Source organism: Suricata suricatta, chromosome 10 (genome assembly GCF_006229205.1).
Source record: "Suricata suricatta isolate VVHF042 chromosome 10, meerkat_22Aug2017_6uvM2_HiC, whole genome shotgun sequence".
Classification (NCBI taxonomy): Eukaryota; Metazoa; Chordata; class Mammalia; order Carnivora; family Herpestidae; genus Suricata; species Suricata suricatta.
The window spans coordinates 124,659,698-124,681,166 of NC_043709.1; positions in this window are offsets into that span (position 1 = coordinate 124,659,698).

Consider the following 21,469-nt stretch of genomic DNA (forward strand, 5'->3'; position numbering starts at 1 on the left):
GATTGTGGTTGGAGCACCTGGGTGGCTCCGTTGATTAAGTGTCCGACCCTTGATCTCGGCTCCAGTTGCGTTCTATGGTTTATGAGTTCAAGCTCTGAGTGGGGCTGTGCACCAATGGTGTAGAGCCTGCTAGGGATTCTGTCTCTCCTCCTCCTCTGCTTGTGCTGTCTCTCAAAGTAAATAAATAAACTTAAAAAAAAAGACAAATTGCTGTCAAATTAGGTGTGGGTAAGAGAATTATATAAAACGTGCAAAGTAGTAAAAATCAAGAAGGCTTCTTTACTGAGACTGCTTTGCAATTCTCTCCACATTTGAAGAATCTTGCTCCCATTTGAAGAAACCAATCGGAAATTGTGTAGTTAATGCATTGTAGGCATGATTCGTGTGAGAAAGACAACAAGGAATTCCAATTAGAAGGCTTACCTTTGAAAGAAAACCTTGACTGTATAATCAAATCAATGAGTGAATAAATGCCCAGTAGATATGTTTACACAAAATTAAGTGTGTAAGGCAAAGATTACTTCTTTAGAATTCCCTGTGCTGATCACCCGACCATCTACCTGAACCAATAGCTGATAAGAGAATTCCTAGTGTACAGATCCTTTAACATATTCTTATGTGCTGGATCATTCTAGAAGCTTCCTTTCATTCTCCTCTCCAATCTGGATTCCAAATCCCTCACGCTGGCTCCCAGCTGTTTGTCCATCACAGCATTTTATTACTTCATAACTGCTTTGCTTAGTTGTCTCCCTCTTCCCCTGGACCATGAGCTTGCTGAGGCCAGTGACCTCATTTGTAATATTTTCCATATTTTAATTTGATATTATTAAAATATTCTCATTTTAATATTCTCCTGAAACACTGCATGGCCCCCCTGCGGGTGCACAAATGTTCATTGAAATGCATGTTGAAAGATAGACTTCATTACTGGTGTTTATGAAATAACCAAGATTTAAAAAACCAGGTGTTACTTAATGAAAAAATTATGTGGGGATCAGGGGGTTGTTTCTCTGCTATTTAAGATGTGTTATGTAATGAGGATAAAGAGAAACCACCTGGGGATCACAGAGCAACTTGAATATACTTCACTGTTAGCATTGTCTTGACCCATCTTCTCTCAATTGCAAGATATTTTGGTATGTTTTTTTCGCCCTGCAGGATTTTTCCTCCTCTTTCTTTTAGCTCTCCATGTGCTATATTATTTCCAGCAGCTAACAGGCAAGCCGCCGAACAGGGCTGGTGCCACCCCACATCAGCTGGGAAAACCTCAAAGAATCTGGATCCTTCCATTTCAAATATTGTTTATTCTCTCTTCCTCAACTTCAAATCCACATATGCTCTGGTCAGGGAATCCGGGGGAGGCCTCAAGGCTCTGTATCTGTTTCCTTTAATAGATTTGTAGCATGATTAAGCTAAGCATTAGCTTGCTTTTTGTCCCTTACGTTCTTTAATTCTTTGGTCTTAACTCTTTAATCAAATGCCTTGCTTTCATTTCCCCTTGCCCTGCAGCATTTGGCTTATGTGTTCTAGCCACAAAATGTTCCATTTTGTATACATTTTAAAAAAGTAGTCGACAAGAGGAAATATTCCATCCGAAGTAAGCATTACAGTTGGATCGCTGAGGAGCTTGAAACAAATAGTCGGCAGTAGGAGTGGGTCACAGATACAGATGACGAGGCGCAGTGTAACAGAAAACAATGTAAAATGAGCCTTTGTAACAGAAGCAACAGTTGAAGGTGTGCTTTCAAAGCTTACAGGGGAGAAACGGATCCCATTCTTCCCATCCGCCTGAGGCATGCCCCTTCCTTTGGAGTCCCCTGAAAGCAATTGCAAATTGAGAAAAACAGAGAACCTAAGAAATAAAACTCTCTTTAGTGCAAGTGACATGATTAGCTACATCCCACATCCCACAGGATTCTTAGAAACAGCTACTGAAACTAATCGGAGAGCTTATCAAGTTCATAGGATACAAGGAAATCAATTGTATTTCTGTATCCTAGCAACCAATAATGGACAACTGAAACTTAAAAAAATTTGTTAATGTTTTATTTTTGAGAGAGAGAGAGAGAGAGAGAGAGAGAGAGAGAGAGAGAGAGAGAGAAGGAGGAATGGGGGAGGGGCAGAGAGAGAAGGAGACCCAGAATCTGAAGCAGGCTCCAGGCTCAGAGCTATCAGCACAGAGCCTGACACCGGGCTCGAACTCACAGACTATGAGATCACGACTTGAGCTGAAGTCAGAAGCCTAACCAACTGAGCCACCTAAGCACCCTGACAACTGAAACTTTTAAAAAGATATCATTTACAATAGTATCAAAACCATCAAATACTTAGGAATAACTTTAACAAAATACATGCATGTTTTATGCACCAAAGAATATAAAACATTGATGAGCAAAATCTAAAAAGACCAAAACAAATGGGAAGACATACCATGTTTATGGATTATAGAACTAAGTATTGTGAGGATGTCAGTTCTCTTCAAATTGATCTGTAGATCTAATACAATCTCAACTAAAATCTTAGCAAATTTTTTGAAAAAAAACATCAATATGTTGATTCTAAAACATATATGGAAAAGCAAAGGACCTAACATAACCAAAATAATTTTGTGGAAGAACAAAGTTGAATGACTTACTGTGAAGGCAAGGCAAATAAAATAAAATTAATGAAAGGAGAGATACATAGACACGTGGTATGGAACAGAAAGTCCAGAAATAGACCCACTTATATAGTCAACTGATACCCCACAAAGCTCCCCAGGAAATTCAATGCATGAAAATGGTCTTTTCAAAAATGAGGCTGAAGCAATTGAATATACTTATGCCAAAAAAACCCCCACAAAAGCCAAAACAACAACAAAAAGCTTGCCACATGCAAAAATAGATCATAGACCTAAATGTAAAAGCAAAAACTATAAAATTTCGAGAAGAAAACATAAGAGAAACTATTTGGGACCCTGGCTTGGGCATAGCTTTTTTTAGATAGGACATAGGACTTAAGCCGTAAAAGAAAAAAAAAAATGAATGAATATGACATCCACACTTAAAATTTTTACTTCTCTGGGAGACACTGTTAAAAAAAAAGAACGGTTACAGACAGGGAGAAAATACTTGCAAGACATACAATTAATAAAGGATTAAAAAAGTCTTACATCTTAATCACTAAGAAAACACACAACCAATAAAAATGGGATAGAAAAGTTGAACAGATGCTCCACTAAAGAAAATATATGGAGGGCAAGAAAGCATTTGGGAAGACGTTCGACATTTTAAGCCATTGGAGAAATGAAAATTAGAGCTGCAGTGAGCTATCACTATACACCTGTTCAAATGGTTATGATAGAAAACACTGACAACACCAAGTGCTGACAGACTGTAGAATAACCAAAATCCTCACGCAGTGCTGGTGGGAATGTTAATTCAGCTGCTTTGGAAAAATAGTTGGCAGCTCCTATCAAGCAAAATACATACCGCGTGTATTGACTTCCTACGGTTGCTGTAATAAAGGATCACTAACTGGGCGGCTTAAAACAACAGAAGTTGATCACGTGACAGACACTGCCGGCCGCTGCAAGGGTGAAATCGGGGTGTCGGTAGAGCCAAGCCCCCTCTGAAATTTAGAGGGGAGTCTCTTTCCTTGCATCTTCTAGCTATCAGCGCTTGCTGGCGATCCTTGACATTCTCCAAACTCTGTTTCTGTTGCCATCTTTCCTCTGTGTGTCGATGTTTCTGATGTTTCCGTGTCTCTTCTCATAAGGACGCTAGTCGTATGAGATGAAGGACCCACCCAAATCCAATATGAGCTCATCTTAATCACATCGGCAGCGACTTTGTTTCCAAACAGGGTCATGTTCTGAGGTACAGGCCATTCAGATTTCAGCATTCTCTTGTGGGATATAATTCAACTCATAATACCATTCAACCCAACAATCCCATCCTTAGGTATTTACCCAAGATCAATGAAAGCCATGTCCTCACAAAGACCTGTAGAAGAGGCTGACAGCAGCTTTGTTTATGGTTGCCCAAAATAGGAAACAACATTCATCAACTGTAGATGAACAAATATGGTTCCTCCATAGAGTGCGATCCCACTTGGCAATAAGAGGTGGTATCTCCTGATACATCCAAGAGCAGAGATGGATCTCAAAGCATTATGTTAAGTGAAAGAAGCCACACAGAAAAGACTGCAAGCCACCATTTACTCAACAATCTGGAAAAGGCAAAACTATAACGCAAAAAGCAGAGGAGTAGCTGTGGGGACCAGAGGCGGACAAAGAGTTTTGATCACAAAACAGCAGGAGGTGACCTTTTCAGGTGAAGAGAATTTTCTCCATCATCATTGTGTGGTAGTTATATAGCCACATCCATCCGTCAAAAGAGTAATTTTTACTGCATGTAATTCTACCTCAGTAAAACTGACGTTCACAAATGCTCTCAGGTGCTGCATTTGAAAATCAAAAGTAACTTTAAAAAAAAATAGGAGCCAGGGGCGCCTGGGTAGCTCAGTCGGTTGAACATCTGACTTCAGCTCACGTCACGATCTTGTGGTTCACGAGTTTGAGTCCCTCATTGGGCTCTGTGTTGGCAGCTCAGAGCCTGGAGCCTGCTTCCAATTCTGAGACTCCCTCTCTCTCTGCCTCCACCCCCCTGCTCATACTCTGTCTCTCTCTCTCTCTCTCTCTATCAAAAATAAATAAAACATTAAAAAAAAACCTTTTAAAAAAGAAAGAAAACCTTAAAAAAAATAGGACCCAAGGTTCTTTGAGATCTTACTGTAGGTGATCTGTGTATAAACTTTTCTGATTTGAGGAATTAACGTTCCTAATAAAGATTGTTAGACATATTAGGATTAACTGACATTAGCAAACATTAGTATAACTTCCTGTGACTGGAAATTAAGGAAGGACATCTCCAAAGAGCCAACGTCTGTCCTTTGGGGGAATGACCCTCAGATAATTATGGGGCAAAGCCCTTAAGACCATTAGAAATTAAAAAAAAATTTTTAACATTTATTCATTTTTGACAGACAGAGTATGAGTGGGGGAGAGGCAGAGAGAGAGGGAGACACAGAATCCAAAGCAGGCTCCAGGCTCTGAGCTGTCAGCACTGAGCCTGACTCGGCACTCGAACTTACGAACCACAAGATCTGAACTGAAGTTGGATGCTGAACTGACTGAGCCACCCAGGCGCCCCAACACCATCAGAGATCTAGAAAACCTACATGTTGAACAGCAGTGAGGCCCCCAGCACTGGCTCCGGTGTGCACCTTGGGATGTTTCTTTGGCATTTACCTGAATGTTCTTTCCTATTTCTGCGGACAGCCTTTCTGGGACGTGGCCGTGTTCTGCACTCCCTACCAGGCCAACTTTCTCTTGGTTTTTGTCTGTCTTGCTCTGATCTGACCCTTCTGCTTTTGTCTGCATTCAAATATAGATAAATGACTTTCATGTTTCCTACCTATTTTGAAATTATGATATATTAAGCATCACACGATAGAATGCACAATTTTATGTTAAATTGTATTTGACATATGCCATTGTTCTTTTAAGACTGTGTCTCCTGGGGGCACCTGGGTGGCTCAGTCGGTTAAGCGTCTGACTCTTGATTTCAGGTCAGGTCATGATTTCATGGTCGTGAGGTCAAGCCCCACATCCAGCTTCACACTGGGATTCTCTCTCTCGCTCTCTCTTTCTCTCTCTGTCTGTCCCTTCCCTGCTCTCTTTCTCAAAATAAATGAGACATTAAAAATTAAAAAGAAGAAGAAGAAGAAGACTGAGTCTCCTGAACACCGTGGCTCTCTTCTGAACAAGCCCAGGGCTCTCTCTCACCTTCCCTTCCAGGGTGAAGAGCCCTGTGTCATGGGGAGCCTGGGTGTCAGTTAAGTGTCTGACTTCAGCTCAGATCATGATCTTGAAGTTCGTGCGTTTCAGCCCCATGTTCGGATCTCAGCACGGAGCCCGCTTGAGATCCTTTGTCTCCTTCTCTCTCTGGCCCTTTTGCACATGTGCACGCTCTCTCGCTCTCTCTCGCTTTCAAAAGTAAACTTTTATATTTTTAATAATTATAATAAACTTTAAAAAAAGTCCCGTGTCTGTCTTAGGGGTCAAAGCTAGAGAGGGCCCAGCCTGCAGGTGCAGCCCCCCTGTCTTTACACATCCCCTTCTCTTAATACTCAGCACCTGGTGAGAAAGAACAGAACAAGGACACACACAGGCCTCAACAGGAAGTCTTGTTTCCTGGGGCTTTCATCTGCAGTGAAAACCAGGGATTGACCTTCAAAAAAATATCTTAAAATATCCTATGCCTTTCTCCCTGCCAGTTTCCTTTTCCTCATCGCCTCTTTCTTTTCTCTTCCGCCCTCCTGCCCCCTCTTGTCGGGGTCAGCTCCTCCCTCCTCTCACCTCTTTTTCCCTATCCTTCCCTGCCCCCCTCACTTCTCTTCCCCTTCCCGCTTGCATGTGCTCCCCTGACCATCTTGTGTTTGCTTTGTATTTTTCCCACACTCTTTAATGTTTATTTATTTTTGAGAGACACAGAGACAGAGTGTGAGCAGGGGAGGGGCAGAGGAAGAGGGAGACACAGAATCCCAAGCAGGCTCCAGGCTCTGAGCTGTCAGCACAGAGCCCAGTGCGGGACTCGAACTAACTGACTGTGAGACCATGACCTGAGCAGCTTATTGGACTGAGCCACCCAAGTGCCCATCCCCACTCTATTTAAACTAACTGTGATGAGGGACTCAAGCGTATTTTTTATCAATACTGTTCTTATTTTAGTCAAGTTTGGTGTTCTCTGGTAAGCAGCAGAAAATCTCCACAACCCTGCCCACAGAATTCTCACGGGGCCTTTCGACTTTTTCATACCAGGCAGACCTAGGCCAGGAACAATACCCTTTATCAGTTTCTTGGTGTGGTTCCAGCTCATACATATTCATATTTCCTATCTCATTAGTAGTCCCCTGGGCTTACTCTGGCATCAGGAGGGCACTGAGAATAGTGGGAATCTCAAGTAAGACAATGCCCCTTGTCTCTTCATTGGCCTTGATATTTTTTGAAGCACAAGATCCTTCTCTATATAAAACTGAGTTTTAAGAACAGTTATCCCAGCAAGCATGCAATATGCCCTAAGTTCAGCTTTATCAAAACTCCCAGTTCTGCCTTCTGCAAGCCGATTGAAATCATTTATTTTTTAAAAATAATGTCTCTAAGGACCTTTGAATAACACAGGAGGGAAATACCTAGCATCTTTTAGAAAGATTTAAAATAATGATTATAAAAATATTTGAAGAGGGGCGCCTGGGTGGCTCAGTCGGTTCAACGTCCAACTGTGGCTTAGGTCATGATCTTGCAGTTTGTGGGTTCAAGCTCTGCGCTGGGCTCTGTGCTGACAGCTCAGAGCCTGGAGCCTGCTTTGAATTCTGTGACTCCCTCTTTCTCTGCCCCTCCTCTGCTTGTGCTCTGTCTCTCTCTATCTCAAAAATAAATAGATGCTAAAAAAAAAAGTTTTTAAAGTATTTGAAGAAATAAAATGTTAAGCAAAGTTTTTTTTGACTATTTTATATAATTGGGAAGTGATCTTATACTTTAAGTAATTTTATCAGAATGATTTTTTAATATAATTCAACAAAAATCTATAGCTCCGTTTATGGAGCTAAGCTCTGAGAGGGTCAAAATGCTGCCTGTCCTCACGAGGGAAGTAGGGGAAAAAAGATATGCACAAAAAAATATCATGTACAACAGATAACAAGTTTGTTAGCTTCCTGAATGTAGCTGCTGTGCCTTCCACTTAACTTATTCTCCTCCCAGATCTAGCTTAGTCCTTTACACTCAGAGATACTTAATAAATATGTTAGAGATGCTGTTATACAAAGGAAATAAAGGGGTGCCTGGGTGACTCAGCAGTTAAGCATCCCACTTCGACTCAGGTCATGATCTCATGGTTTATGGGCTCAAGCCCTGCCTCAGGCTCTATGCTGACAGCTTAGAGCCTGGCGCCTGCTTCAGATTCTGTGTCTTCCTCTCTCTCTGCCCCTCCCCCAGTCATGCTCTGTCTCTCTCTCTCAAAAATAAATAAACATTAAAAAATTTAAAAATATATAAACATTACAAAAATAATAAAGGAAATAAAAAGGAAACGAAGCAGGGCACCTGGGTGGCTCAGTCAGTTAAGCGTCCGGCTTTGGCTCAGGTCATGATCTTACGTTCGTGGGTTCGAGCCCCGCGTCAGGCTCTGTGCTGACTGACAGCTAGCTCGGAGCCTGGAGCCTGCTTCGGATTCTGTGTCTCCCTCTCTCTCTGACCCTCCCCTGATCGTGCTGTCTCTGTCTGTCTCTCAAAAAAATAAATAAAAAACATTTAAAAAATTAAAAAAAAGGAAACGAAGCAATTAATCTGGGTTATAAACGTTAGGGAAGGACTCATAGAAGTAGGACTTGTGCTGAAACTTAGTATATGGGTAAAATTAGATCTGTTAAAAGAGAGAGGCACAGCATTCCTGCGGGAGAAAACAGCAGGAAGGAGATTCAGAGGTGGAAGCAGGTGAGAGGAAAGCCAGCGGAGCAGAGCGTGCCCCCAGGGTTTAATGCTTAGAATGCCAATAAAGATAACACCAATCCTCTAGATACCGGATCATTCCCATCAGCTTAGAAAAAACATACCAAGAATTACACACCGGCTTGGATATGCCTTTAATTTCTTCCATTCTTCCATTTTTAAAACAAAACCAAACAGAACCTTTCTTGGCTCTATAGTCCCCTCCCTAAAAAAAAAACAAAAACAAAACAAAACAAAACAAAAAAACAAAAAACCCAAAAAAACAGCCGCCTCTACCAGCTGCCTCCACTTCCTCCCCTTGACTCCCTCTTCAAGTGGCCACAGTAAGGCTCTCTGCTCCTCGCTTGGGAGGGGAGGGCCCCCCTCCAGCCCCGCCCCTACCTCCCTGGACCAGACTTTGCAGCGGTATGTGGGACAGGTGACCCACCCTTTCCCCTCGGATCACGGCCTCACCTGTCCTGCATATTGGCCTGGCTTTCATTCTGTCCCTGGCCATTCCTTCTCGGTGCTTCTCATTCTCTGGTGCTTGTTGCCACACGCCTCCCTGACCCTGAAATGTGGGGGCTGGCCCAGGCCCAGGCCTCAGTCATTTCCTGGGTGATAGATGCAATCTCGAGCCCAGTATCATTTGCCCACCGATAACGTTTACATTTATAGCTCTGGCCTTGCCCTTCCCTCTTAGCTCTGAACTGCCATCCCGCCCACTCGCTTGATATCTTTGGGTCACTGGGGGCATCTCAGATATAGCATACCCCAATCTGAACTCCCTATATTCTCTCCTGAAGTGGTCCTTCTCATCGCCACCCCTTCTCAGAAAAAGGGACTTCCATCCTCGACTTTTTTGTCCCCTCCCGTTTTCCTCATCTCATCCATTAGCAAATCCTGTCGGCTCCACCTTCAAAATATCCATAATGTGGCCACTTCTCATTATGCTGATTCAAACACCACCTTCTCCCTCCTGGATTAATACACAAACCTTCTTTAATGTTTATTTATTTTTGAGGGAGAGAGAGAGAGAGAGCGCGCGCGCGCGCGCAAGCACACGAGCGTGAGTGGGGGAGGGGCAGAGAGAGAGGGAGACACAGAATCTGAAACAGGATCCAGGCTCTGAGCTGTCAGCACAGAGCCCTACGTGGGGCTTGAGCGGGCCTCTAGTGGGGCTCGAACTCGGGAGCAGTGAGATCATGACCTGAGCCCAAGTCCGACACTTAACACAGGGAGGCGCCCTGAGGCCCCAGCACACATGCCTCCTAAGTGTTCTTCCACCTTTGCTCCTGTGCAGTCTGTTTTCAGCCCAGCAGTCGGGTGATCCTTTTCAAATGTGCGTTGGGACCGATCTGTCGTCTGCTCCACACTCCACAGTGGCTCCCCAACTTGCTGGGAGAAAAAGCCAGGCTCTTCCGGCCTTGGGCCGGAGACCATCTGTTCTGCGATCCTCCCCACCTCTCAGACTTCAGCACCTCTCACCTCTCCCGCTCTCCAGCCACACCTGCCTCCCGCTGTGCCTGGAATTTGCTACGTGGGCGCCTCAAGGCCTCTGCACTTGCTAGTCCAGCTGCCTAGTGGGCTTGTCCTCCAGAAGCCTGCAGGAAGAACCCCGTCACGTCCTTCTGGTGTTTGCTCAAATATCAGTGTCTCAGAGACGCCTTCCTTGCCATCCACTTTAAAATGACACCTTCCTACCACCACTTTCCATCCTGGCTCAGCTTTATGTTTTTCTCTCACATAGCAATAATGAATGCCATCTGACATTCTATAGGCTTTGGGGGTTTTTTCCTTCCCACCACTTTTTTCTTCCTTCCTTCCCCCTTTCCCCCTTTCTTGATTCCCTCTTTTAGAAATACATCCCATCATGGTAGGGATTTTTTATGCTTTGTTCACTATTGTATTCTCAGGGAGTAGAATAGAACTGGGACAAAGGACGTGCTTGAGAAATATTTGTTAAATATATGAATAAATCAGAGTGCCTGGGTGGCTCAGGTCATCATGATCTCACGGTTTGTAGGTTCCAGCCCCATGTTGGGCTCTGTGTTGGGCCTGGAGCCTGCTTCCGATTCTGTCTCCCTCGCTCTCTGCCCCTCCCCCACTCGCACTCTATCTGTCTCTCTCTCGAAAGTAAATAAGCATTAAACAAATTTTAAAAATAAATGAATAAATCATCACTTTACGAATGAAGAAACTGAATCTTAGAGAAGGGAGAACTTGGCCGAGTTCACTCAGCCAGGGAACTGGGGATACACACACATAATCAAATCTGTTAGACAGTGGACCCAATTGCTGTAATATTTGGCTCTCTGTAGGCAAAGCAAGCATCTTTATCTTACACAAGGTATGGCACTGTTCTCCAAGGCATTTTTGTATTCTCTTATTTGATGACTTCTCTATGACAGTGAAAAAACTTGTTTTTTTCCCATTGTTGGGAGTACCAACTTGCTCAAAAGTAAATAACGACAATAAAAGAAAATATTCACTTCACATCCACATGATTATCAATTCTAAAAGTTTTATTTTGTGATCCAGTTTTATTTTGATCAGATAGGAAAAACCAGGAATTGAATTAAATTTGTTATCCAAAGTAGTAAAATAGATTAGAAAAACTTCATGAAAGAAGAAATATTCAGAATTCTTCATGACCTACCTCATCTATTTTCATCCTAAACATACAAAGAAAAGAGCTAATTCAGAACCCATTAGCTAGACATGTTTTGATAATTGTTCATAAGTAAGAATATTAGAGATCCAGCTCCTTCTAAACCCTTAAGAAGCTACTATTTCTGATGATGTGTCGACTTCTCTCATTTCTGATCTGTAACTACAATTCATGAGAGAATGCATTATTTTGTAAGAGTAAATTTCCCCTGCCTTTATATACTCAGCTCGGCTGAAATTGTTAGCATTATCGTTTTCAGGACAACTGGTTAGGGGAAAATAAAACCATTTCTTTTTTAAAAATAGAAACTGGATATATTTAAGGTGTATAGCATGCTGATTGGTATACACATACATAATGAAATGATTACTACAATCAAAGCAATTACTTCATCTCCTGACATAGTTAAACCATGTGTGTGTGTGTGTGTGTGTGTGTGTGTGTGTGTGTGTGTGAGATGGAAGCATCTGAAATCTATTATCTTAGCAAATTTCCAGTATTGTTAACTATAGTCATCATGTTGTACTTCAGATGTCTAGACTTATTTGTTCTATATAACTGCAATTTTGTACCCTTTGACTAAAACCTCCCCTTTCCCCCAACTTCTCCACCTCTGGTAACCAAGGTTTTACTCTCTGCTTCTATGTATTTGACTTTTTAGATTCCACATATAAGTGAGATTGCTCAGTTCTTTTCTTTCTGTATGTCTTATTTCACTTAGCAAAACGTCATTCGCGTTCATCCACGTTGTTACAAATGGAGGAGCGTCTTCTGTTTTAGCTGAGTAATATTTCTTTATCCATTCATTTGTTGATGGACACTTATGTTGTTTCCACATCTTGGATATTGTGAGGAATGCTGCAGTGAATGTGGAATACATAATCTCTTCAAGGTACTGATTTCATTTCCTTTGGATATATACCCAGAAGAGAGATTGTTGGATCATATGGTAGTTCCATTTTTAAGAAAAACCATTTCTTAAGAAAAGAAGTAACTTTGAATTTTAGTAAAAGAAAAGCCAATGGTCTTGGGGTGCCTGGGTGGCTCAGTGGATTAAGCATCCGACTTGGGCTCAGGTCATGATCTCACGGTTAGTGAGTTTGAGCCCTGTGTTGGGCTCTGTGCTGACATCTCAGAGCCTGGACCCTGCTTTAGATTCTTTGTCTCTCTCTCTCTGCCCCTCCCCTACACATGCTCTGTCTCTCAAAAATAAATAAATGTTAAAAATTAAAAAAAAAAGACAGGCCAATAGTCTGGATGAGAGGGTGGTATCATTGTATAATTTGTTATACTGTATTAGTCTGGTGGATGTGGGGTGCTGAAGCTATGAGTTGGGAAGTCATGTTCACTATGTGCGGCAGGATGAAAGAACGGTATCGTGGGTGTCCATTCAGTGAGTATGACGTATCTGTGGCCCGGGCAGAATTTGATAGAAATGAAGAGGAAAATGGAGATTTGGGAAAAATAATAGAGAAAGCAATGGCTGGTTTTGTGACCTACATAGAAGTGGGAGCTGAGAGAGGAAATGAAGATTATCCGGAAGTCTGTGGGTTCCAGACTGTCAGGGGTCCTTTTGGTAAGGGGTCAGGCATATGGCGAGTAGAGAAGTTAGGAGGGAAAAGAGAAGTTCTGCCTTTCATTAGTCATTGATAAACTGTCAAAGAGTTTGTCTCTTATTCTGTTGCTGTCCAGGCATTAATACTGTAATAATATTTCTACCAAGCTAATTAGCAAATAATTTTTTAAGTATGCTTATTTATTTTAAGAGAGAGAGAGAGAGAGAGAGAGAGAGAGAGAGAGAGAGAGAGAGAGAGAGAGAGAAAGAGAATGAGTGAGGGAGGAGCAGAGAGAAAAGGTCAGAGAGAGTCCCAAGCAGTCTCTGGGCTGTCAATGCAGAGCCTAACATGGGGCTCTATCTCAAGATCATGAGATTATGACCTGAGTCAAAACTTAAGAGTCGGATGTTCAGGTGACTGAGCCACCCTGGTGCCCCAACAAATAATTCTTAAAATCAGTTTCCATAGTACTAGATTCCTCCCATTCTGTGAGAAAATTCTAATTGCTGATCTAATTCATTGAAAGTTTATGAGACCTTCCAAGTTTCCTATTTAATCCTGAGTTGGTTGTATTTTAGGAGGAATGTTTCTTTTTTTTTTTTTTAACATTTATTTATTTTTGAGAGACAGAGCATGAGTGAGGTAGGAGCAGAGGGAGAAGGAAACACAGAGCCGGAAGCAGGCTCCAGGCTCTGAGCAGTCAGCACAGAGCCCGATGAGGGGCTAGAACCCACGAACTGTGAGATCATGACCTGAGCCGAAGTCGGACGCTCAAGCCACCCAGGTGCCCCTGTAGGAATGTTTCTATTTCACCTAAATTTTTAACTAAAGTTGCCCGTAGTGTTTCTGTACTCACTTTTTAGCCTTTGAGTATCAATACTTATGGTTCCATTTCCATTCCTAATATATTTTTTACTTGTTTTCTGGGTGTCTGTCTCTCATCACATGTTAGACAGAGGTTTGTCAATTATATTGGTCTTTTAGACAAAAAGACAGTTTCTTATATTTTTGCAAAGTCTTTCTTTATCCTTTTTAAGTAGTTGATTATGCTCTGATACAGACGATAGCAGACACCATAAGCAGTTATAGAGAGAAATGACCTGGGGAGGGCAAGTGCGTGTCCAAGTACTGTTACCTACCACGTGTCTCATGGCTTGCAAAAGGCTGGTCACTGGGGCCCGTTGGAATCAGGACAGGCCAGGTTGTCAGAGCAGTGAGGGTGGCTGTCTGAGCAGTAAGTGGGCAGCATCACAAAACACGTCCAGGAACTGCCTTCAGCTGTCTGAGAAGGACGCTTGTCCTTTTGTTATTCATTCTTCCTTTCTTTTTCCTTATACAGTTTAGCTCTTTATCAACATTATTCCGGGAGCACTAACATTAGTTAGAATTGTAGTTCATGTTGAAATTTTGGTGGAACTTAAAGAATGTTATCACTCAAAAAGCATTTTTTAGGTGCCCTGGGTGGCTCAGTCAGTTGGACGTCTGACTTCAGCTCAGGTCATGATCTCGTAGTTTGTGGGTTCGGTCCCCACATTGGGCTCTGTACTGACAGCTCAGAGCCTGGAGCCTCCTTCAGATTCTGTGTCTCCCCCTCTCTCTGCCCCCCATCCCCATGCTTGGGCTCTTGTCTCTCAATAAAAAATAAAAAGGTTAAAAGAAAATAAAAGCATTTTTTAAGGCCCAGTAATCCTTAGCATTTCTAACACGTGGGTGATATGATTCTCCAAGCCGAGTTAATAAGCAAACTTTCTCTCTCAAGATTTAACATTAGCTGCAGTTTGAACTTTAGTTGTCTGTTAACTCAGTGGATAGAGCAGTCCTATCCAGCCCAGCCTGGACAGCAACAGAAACACCATTAATATTTAATTTCTATAGAAGAAACATGCACCTCTGTCTATACATGTATAAAAGTGCCATTATGTTTTCCAAGTTTTTATTTAAATTCTAGTTAGTTAACATTTAGTGTAATATTCATTTCAAATGTAGAATTTAATGATTCAGCATTTCCATACAATACCTGGTGCTCATGACAAGTATCCTCCATAATCTCTACCACCTATTTAAGCCACTCCCTTAACTAGCTCCCCTCTGGTAACCCTCAGTTTACAAAAGATATAGATAAATACAGATATGTATATAGATTGCTATAACATCACTAACCATTAAAGCCAGAGGAAACAGCTTTAACATTAAAGCCAACACAACAGTGAGTTGAATATCTCATCCAAAGTCAAAAAGCTAGTGGTGAAGCTTCAGACTCTTAATATCAGTTCAGGTCATATCTCACAGTTGTGGATCAAGCCCTGTGTTGGGCTCTGCATTGGAAATGGAGCCTGGTTAATTCTCTCTCTCCCTCTTCCTCTGCCCCTCCCCACTTGTGCTTGCTCTCTCTCTCTCTCAAAAAAAAAAAAGGTAGATAAGAATACATAAGTGGTATTCAAATAGTTAATACCATTGCAAGAGTTTTAAGGAAAACTTTGTAGTAAAAGAAATGTATGTATCTGGAATGCATATTAGAAAGAAGAAAAGAAAATTAGAGCAAAATGTAGAATGTTCTCAGCAAACTGGCCATTTATTTTACACATTAGTTATTTGAATCGGAAAACATATAAGAATTATCTTCATCATGCTCAAACATGAAGTGGTTTGTTTACTTATTAATATCTACTTAAATGTATTAGTATTTTTGACAGGATGTGCGTTTGAGGGTTTTTCTCCCTCTCGTTGCTTTTTAGAGATTTTTGTTTTACTATACAGGAAGACTCTCAGGAAATCCTCTTTTCTGGTGTTGGATTCATGTGAAGAAAAAGACATAAAACTCATATCTTTGCACCATTCTGGAGTTGTTGATCTGGCTAACAGCTGTTTCTCTTGATTCTGATGTGATATTTAGTTATGGCTTCCAATCACTATTTTATAGAGTCCCTTTGATTTTAAAATTGTCAATAATAAAGAGCAAGTGTTTTACAAAAACCAAATTAGGCAACACATGTATTAAAGATTTTGAAATTAAAACTTAAACTTTAAGCTCCCTAGAAATGGCAGAGGGCTCAGTTACATTAGGAATGGTGGTTCTCACTGGGTGATACATGGAAACCAATTTGACAATAAACTATATATGAAGTTAAAAAAAACAAAAAAAGAAATAAAAAGAAATTAAAGACCTTTTGGCAAAAAAAAAAAAAAAAGGAATGGTGGCTCTGTTGTAGAGCTTGTAAAATGCTTTGTAGTTGTATCTCTTAAAGGGGAGAATATTCATTTTTATTATTGGTGCCATTAACATATTTAATGAAGTGGTTCCACTTTTGGGGGTACACATGCTCATGCAAAGAGGCTATTTTAATGTAACAGCTCCTCATGATGTTGCTTGTAGCACATTCTTTTTGATCTGGGTGTGTCATTCGGATCCTTCCTAGAAGCTACTAACTTTAAAAAATTTTTTTAAATGTTTTTATTTATTTTTGAGAGAGAGAAAGAGACAGGGTGAGCAGGGGAGGGTCAGAGAGAGAAGGAGTCACAGGATCTGAAGACAGACTCCAGGCTCTGAGCTAGTGGCCAGCACAGAGCTTCACGCAGGGCTCGAACCCACGAACCATGAGATCATGACCTGAGCCAAAGCTGGACGCTTAACCGACTGAGCCACCCAGGCGCCCCTAGATGCTACTAATTTTAAAAGGTACATACATCGAAGTGCTGCTGCGAAGGGATTTTGTAGAGGTAAGAGAGTCTCAAATCAGTTGACTTTAAGAAAGGGAGGTAATTTGGGGCGGGCCTGGCCTAATCACACTAGCCCTGTAAATCTGAGTCTAGAGGCAGAGATGGAGGGAGATGGAGGTGGAGGGAGGCAGAGATCGGAAGCATGAGAAGGATTTGATGTGCTATTGCTGACTCGGTAACGGAGAGGGCCACAGGGTAAGGTATGTGGACAGCCTTTAGAATCTGCGAGTGGCTGGTAGTTGACAGCCAACAAGGAAGTGGGGACCTCAGTCTTATAGACCGGACAAACTGGACAAGGAAGGAACTGAATTCTGCCAGCGAGACCTTTGGGCTCCAGATGAGATGAGCCATGGTTCTTGATTTGGCTTTGGAGGACCTTGAGCAGAGAACCCAGCCGGGCCATGCCTGAACTAAAGAAAAGGTGAGCTGATATACGGGTATTGTCCTACGTTGCTAAGTCTATGGTAATTGGTGATGCAGCAATAGATAACTAATACACTGATTTGGAATTTGGTCAAGCTTAGTGTCTTTAGAGACCTAAAGCCATTTTCCCCTCCAATCTCATTCTGACTTGAAAGCAAAAACAAATAAGCAAAAATCAAGTATTTACTTTGATCTATCAGTTCAGGATATGAGATCAGTACCAATTATGGAATCTTTATCTTCAAGGGCCAAGTGATTTTTGCTTGTTTATAAATAAGGATGATTTTCCAGGACACTACCGTTCTCAGCTGTCGCAGCTCCCCTGCACGGTGTAGTTCCTCAACTCTGATCAAGGGAAGATCATTGGCAGAGATGACTGCCATGATTCCTCCTGTCCTCGGACCCTGGTAGTGAGGTCCCTTTGTAATGTGACCACTGCTTTTACTACCAAGGGGTGGAGTCTGTTTCTCTGAATCCCACATTGGGGCTGGCTCTGTGTTGTTTTCAAATGATAGGATGTCACAGAATGACCTGGCCGCTAGACCTCCTGGGGCCTTACAGCTTCCTATTCCCCGCCCTCCCCCCACCCCCCAAGTTGGACACAGCTGCCCTGTGAGGAAGTCCCAGCCTCCTGCTGAGAGGCTCTGTGAGGGGCATCTGAGGCACCCAACCAGACAGCTCTGGTCAACATCTGGACTTTGAGGCCACTCAGCACAAGCTGGTCTCTGTCACGCATGATAGACTGTAGCTAAGACCAAATGGAGTAGAAACGAGCTAATCCCAGCTGAGTGTGGTCCACACTGCCAGCCCACAGCACTGTGCACAGATCATTCGTTCTTATTTTAATCTACTAAATTTTGAGATAATTCATCATATAGTAATAGTTAACTAATACAGATATTAAAGAACATAAATTTTAAAATACTATTTTAAAATTAACAATTTATTTCCTTTGGAATGGATTATCTTTCAGATGTGTGGGTACAAAATTTAAGATACAAAAGAGTATACACATGAAAATAAATGTACCTCTTCCAGGATACTGTTAACCTTTCTCATCTCTTTGGAGCTCTTCCGGATAATGGTTAGGGCCTGAAGTAACAATTTCAAGATTACACGTAGGTAAACGTGACCAACGTAGGAAATGAAAAACAACATATCTTACCCCAAACTGATTTGCTTTGCCTGACTTCATGTACCCAGAGACTCATCTCTGCTTTCTTCAGTTTTCTTTAGGAATAAATTTAAAAGGCTTCTAGATGTCAAAGCAAATGATGAGCTTAAAGTTGAGTGTACGGGTGCCTGTTATAGGATAGGAAATTATTACGTGTGTTTTCCAGTAATGTCCGTTAGGGACTCTATCACCAATAAATTAAGGGACTCAGAACTCTTCAGAGGAGTTTTTCCTTTGTACTGTATTTGGAGAACGCAAGTGAGCAAAGGCCCTTCATGCCACCTGATAATCCATGGCAGCCTAGGGGCAGACACCCAAGCAGAGCACAGTAGGTACCCAGGCCACTGAGAGTCTTGTCCACATCCGGAATGCAGAATCACAGGACATCAGACTCCCGCTGATGAGTTTGATGGCACCTGGTATAACCTTGGCAAGTCTACTGGTGCCCTGAAAGTCCAAGTGTATTCATTCCACATCTACTGTGCATCTGTTATATTCCAGGCATGATTGGTAGATGGTATATATACAAATATAAATATCACTCTAGTCCCATAACCTTGAAGTTCTCTGGGCTCTACCCACAATAACTCCAGGAGCCCCAAATCAAATTGGAGATTTGATCTTCCCTGAATTAAAATCACCCTAAGGTTACCGAAATGTGAAATATTCAGCCTTAAATCGTGGACTTAGTACATGGATGTTGGTGTCCTTTATTTTTTTAATTAAGAAAATTTTTTTAATGTTTATTTATTTTTGAGAGAGACACAGCACGAGCAGGGGATGGACAGAGAAAGAGGGAGATACAGAATACGAAGCAGGCTCCAGGCTCTGAGCTGTCAGTACGGAGCCTGACTCATGGCTTGAACGCATGAGATCATGACCTGAACTGAAGTCGGACCCTTAACTGACTGAGCCACCTGGGCAACCCCATAATAGTGGCTTCTTAAACAACAGACACTTATTTTCTCACATTTCTGGAGGCTAGGGATCCAAGATTAAGATGGGGGCGGGGATGGCTTTTGGTAAGGTCTTTTCCTGGCATGCACATGGCTGTTTTTTAGCTATGTACTCACATGACCTCTTCTCTGCATGTTTCGGAGAAAGAGAGAAGACTCTGCTGTCTCTTCCTCTTCTTATAAGATCCACCAATCCCACCAAATCAGGTCCCTACCTTTCTGACCTAATTTAACCTTAATTACTTCCCTAAAGGCCCTATTTCCAGATATAGTCATAGTGAGGGTTAGTATTTCAACACAGGAATTTAGGGGGGACACAATTCAGTTCCTAACACTTCTTATATGCCAGATGCTATGTTAAGCATGAGGAGGTAAAGATACATGTATATATCAGGCACAAAGTCTGCTCAAGGAAGACACATATTTACAATACAGTGCAATAATTGTCAGACTATGTGAGGCATGGGGGTGGGGCAGAAAAGGTCCATCCAGTTTGAACAGGTCAGAGAAGGCTTCTCAGTGGAACCTGGGTCTCAGAGAGGAGAGGAGTACTTGGGGAGACGGAGTGAGGAGAAGGCATGCTAGGCAGAGGGGAATCATGTGGAAGAGGGTAACAAGTGACAGATTCTTTCCTCCATTCTTGTATTCACAGAGCAGGGCCATTCAGCAGACACAGCACTCTGGCTGAGCAAAGCCCTGGGCATTTGGGGGATGTAGGAAGAGAACATGGAAGAGGCCAAGGTGATATCAAGAAGAATACTGTCCTGTGGGGTCCTATAGCAAGGACCTTGGACTTGGTTATGTAGTAGGAATTGGGCACTTGATAAAGGTTTAAATCTGAACAGATTTGCACTGGAAAAGTTCACCGGGAAGCAGTTTGGAGGGAAAAGTGTGTGTGATTGGAGGCTGAGGACAGTTGGGAGAGAGACCACTACCAGGGTTTGGGGACACACCTCCAAAGGCGATTGTGGCAGGGCTGGTGGGATGGAGAGAGTGGCATCTAGGCCTCCTGTAAGATTCCTAGGACTTGGGGTTGGCTCCCTTGTTGTTGTTTTTTTTTTTTATGTTTTTATTTATTTTTGAGAGAGAGAGACAGAGAGAGAGAGAGAGAGAGAGAGAGAGAGAGAGAGACAGCATGAGTGAGGGAGGAACAGAGAGAGAGAGAGGGAGACACAGAATCCGAAGCAGGCTCCAGGCTCTGAGCTGTCAGCACAGAGCCCAACGTGGGGCTCGAACTCACAAGCTGTGAGATCAGGACCTGAGCGGAAGTCAGATGCTTAACCGACTGAGCCAGTCAGGTACCCCCTGGCTCCCTTGTGAGGAGTGATAGTCTAGGTTAGATTCCCGGTTCCTGTTCAGTGACTGGTGGACCCATTGTTAATTACAGAAACGACACAATGCAAGGACAGGGAGAAAAAGAGACAGAGGAAACACTATGGGTAAGAGTTCACACGGCGTCTTTGTCTCTAAACCCTGTGGCGGGTGGGCTTTAGGGATCTAGGGATGGCTAGGTCCTTAAAGGGCTGGCTTTAGAACATCTTTGGGTAATTGTTTACTGAAATCCATTATTGACATGACTGTTCCGTGTGATCATGACCCATGCTCTTTAGTCTGAAAAAATTCCCAATAAATAAATCCTTATTCATCTGTTGCCAAGAAAATTAAAAAGCTTTTGATCTAAATTCCATCAACCTGCTGTCCTTGTTTGCTACTTTCAATTTCTTAGTTTTGTACCTGTTGTGATTCAGGTACATGGGAATCTGAGTGAGATTCCTAGGGTTGGGCAGGGAAGCAATTTGCTTTAAGAGAGCTGTAAAAAACAAAAATCAGAGAAGGAAAAAAAAAAAGGTGAAGCAAACCTTTCCTCCTTGGGCACAAATCAAATCTCCAGTTACTCTTCGTGGGTCGGAAACAGGGAAGGAATCTGGGTAAATTTCCAGGTCACTGGGTTTCCTCTTGGTTTGACAGTAAATTTATACAATTACAACAAACCTGTTTCCTTTTCCTCCCTGATTCCTTTTGAGTTTTCTTGTGTGACATATTTGCAGGATTTCAATGGGGACAGTCTCGCTAAGCCTCCCAAGCAAGGCGTGAAGACAGAGGCCAGACACCCACCAGCCGAGTACGCGAGAGAGATAGAGACAGAGAGAGGTGGGAGAGAGGGAGGGAGAGATCTTTAATTGTGGGCTCCGTGAACGTGCTCCCGCCACCTTCGATTTGCTGTTTCTCTCTCTTTGGTGACACTCAGCTTGTTTATCCCAACATTCCCTCTGTTCTATTCCAAGTTTCTGAAGCCCGTCAAACTAGACCAACAGAAGGAAAACCTCCCGGAACCAAATCCCCAGACTTTCTCCGAGCTCCCGCCAGGCTTGGCGCACTCCCCACGGGCCAAGGCGGTCCCGAGCTCCGAGCCCGCAGCCAGCGCGGCGGGGCGGGGCCGGGGCG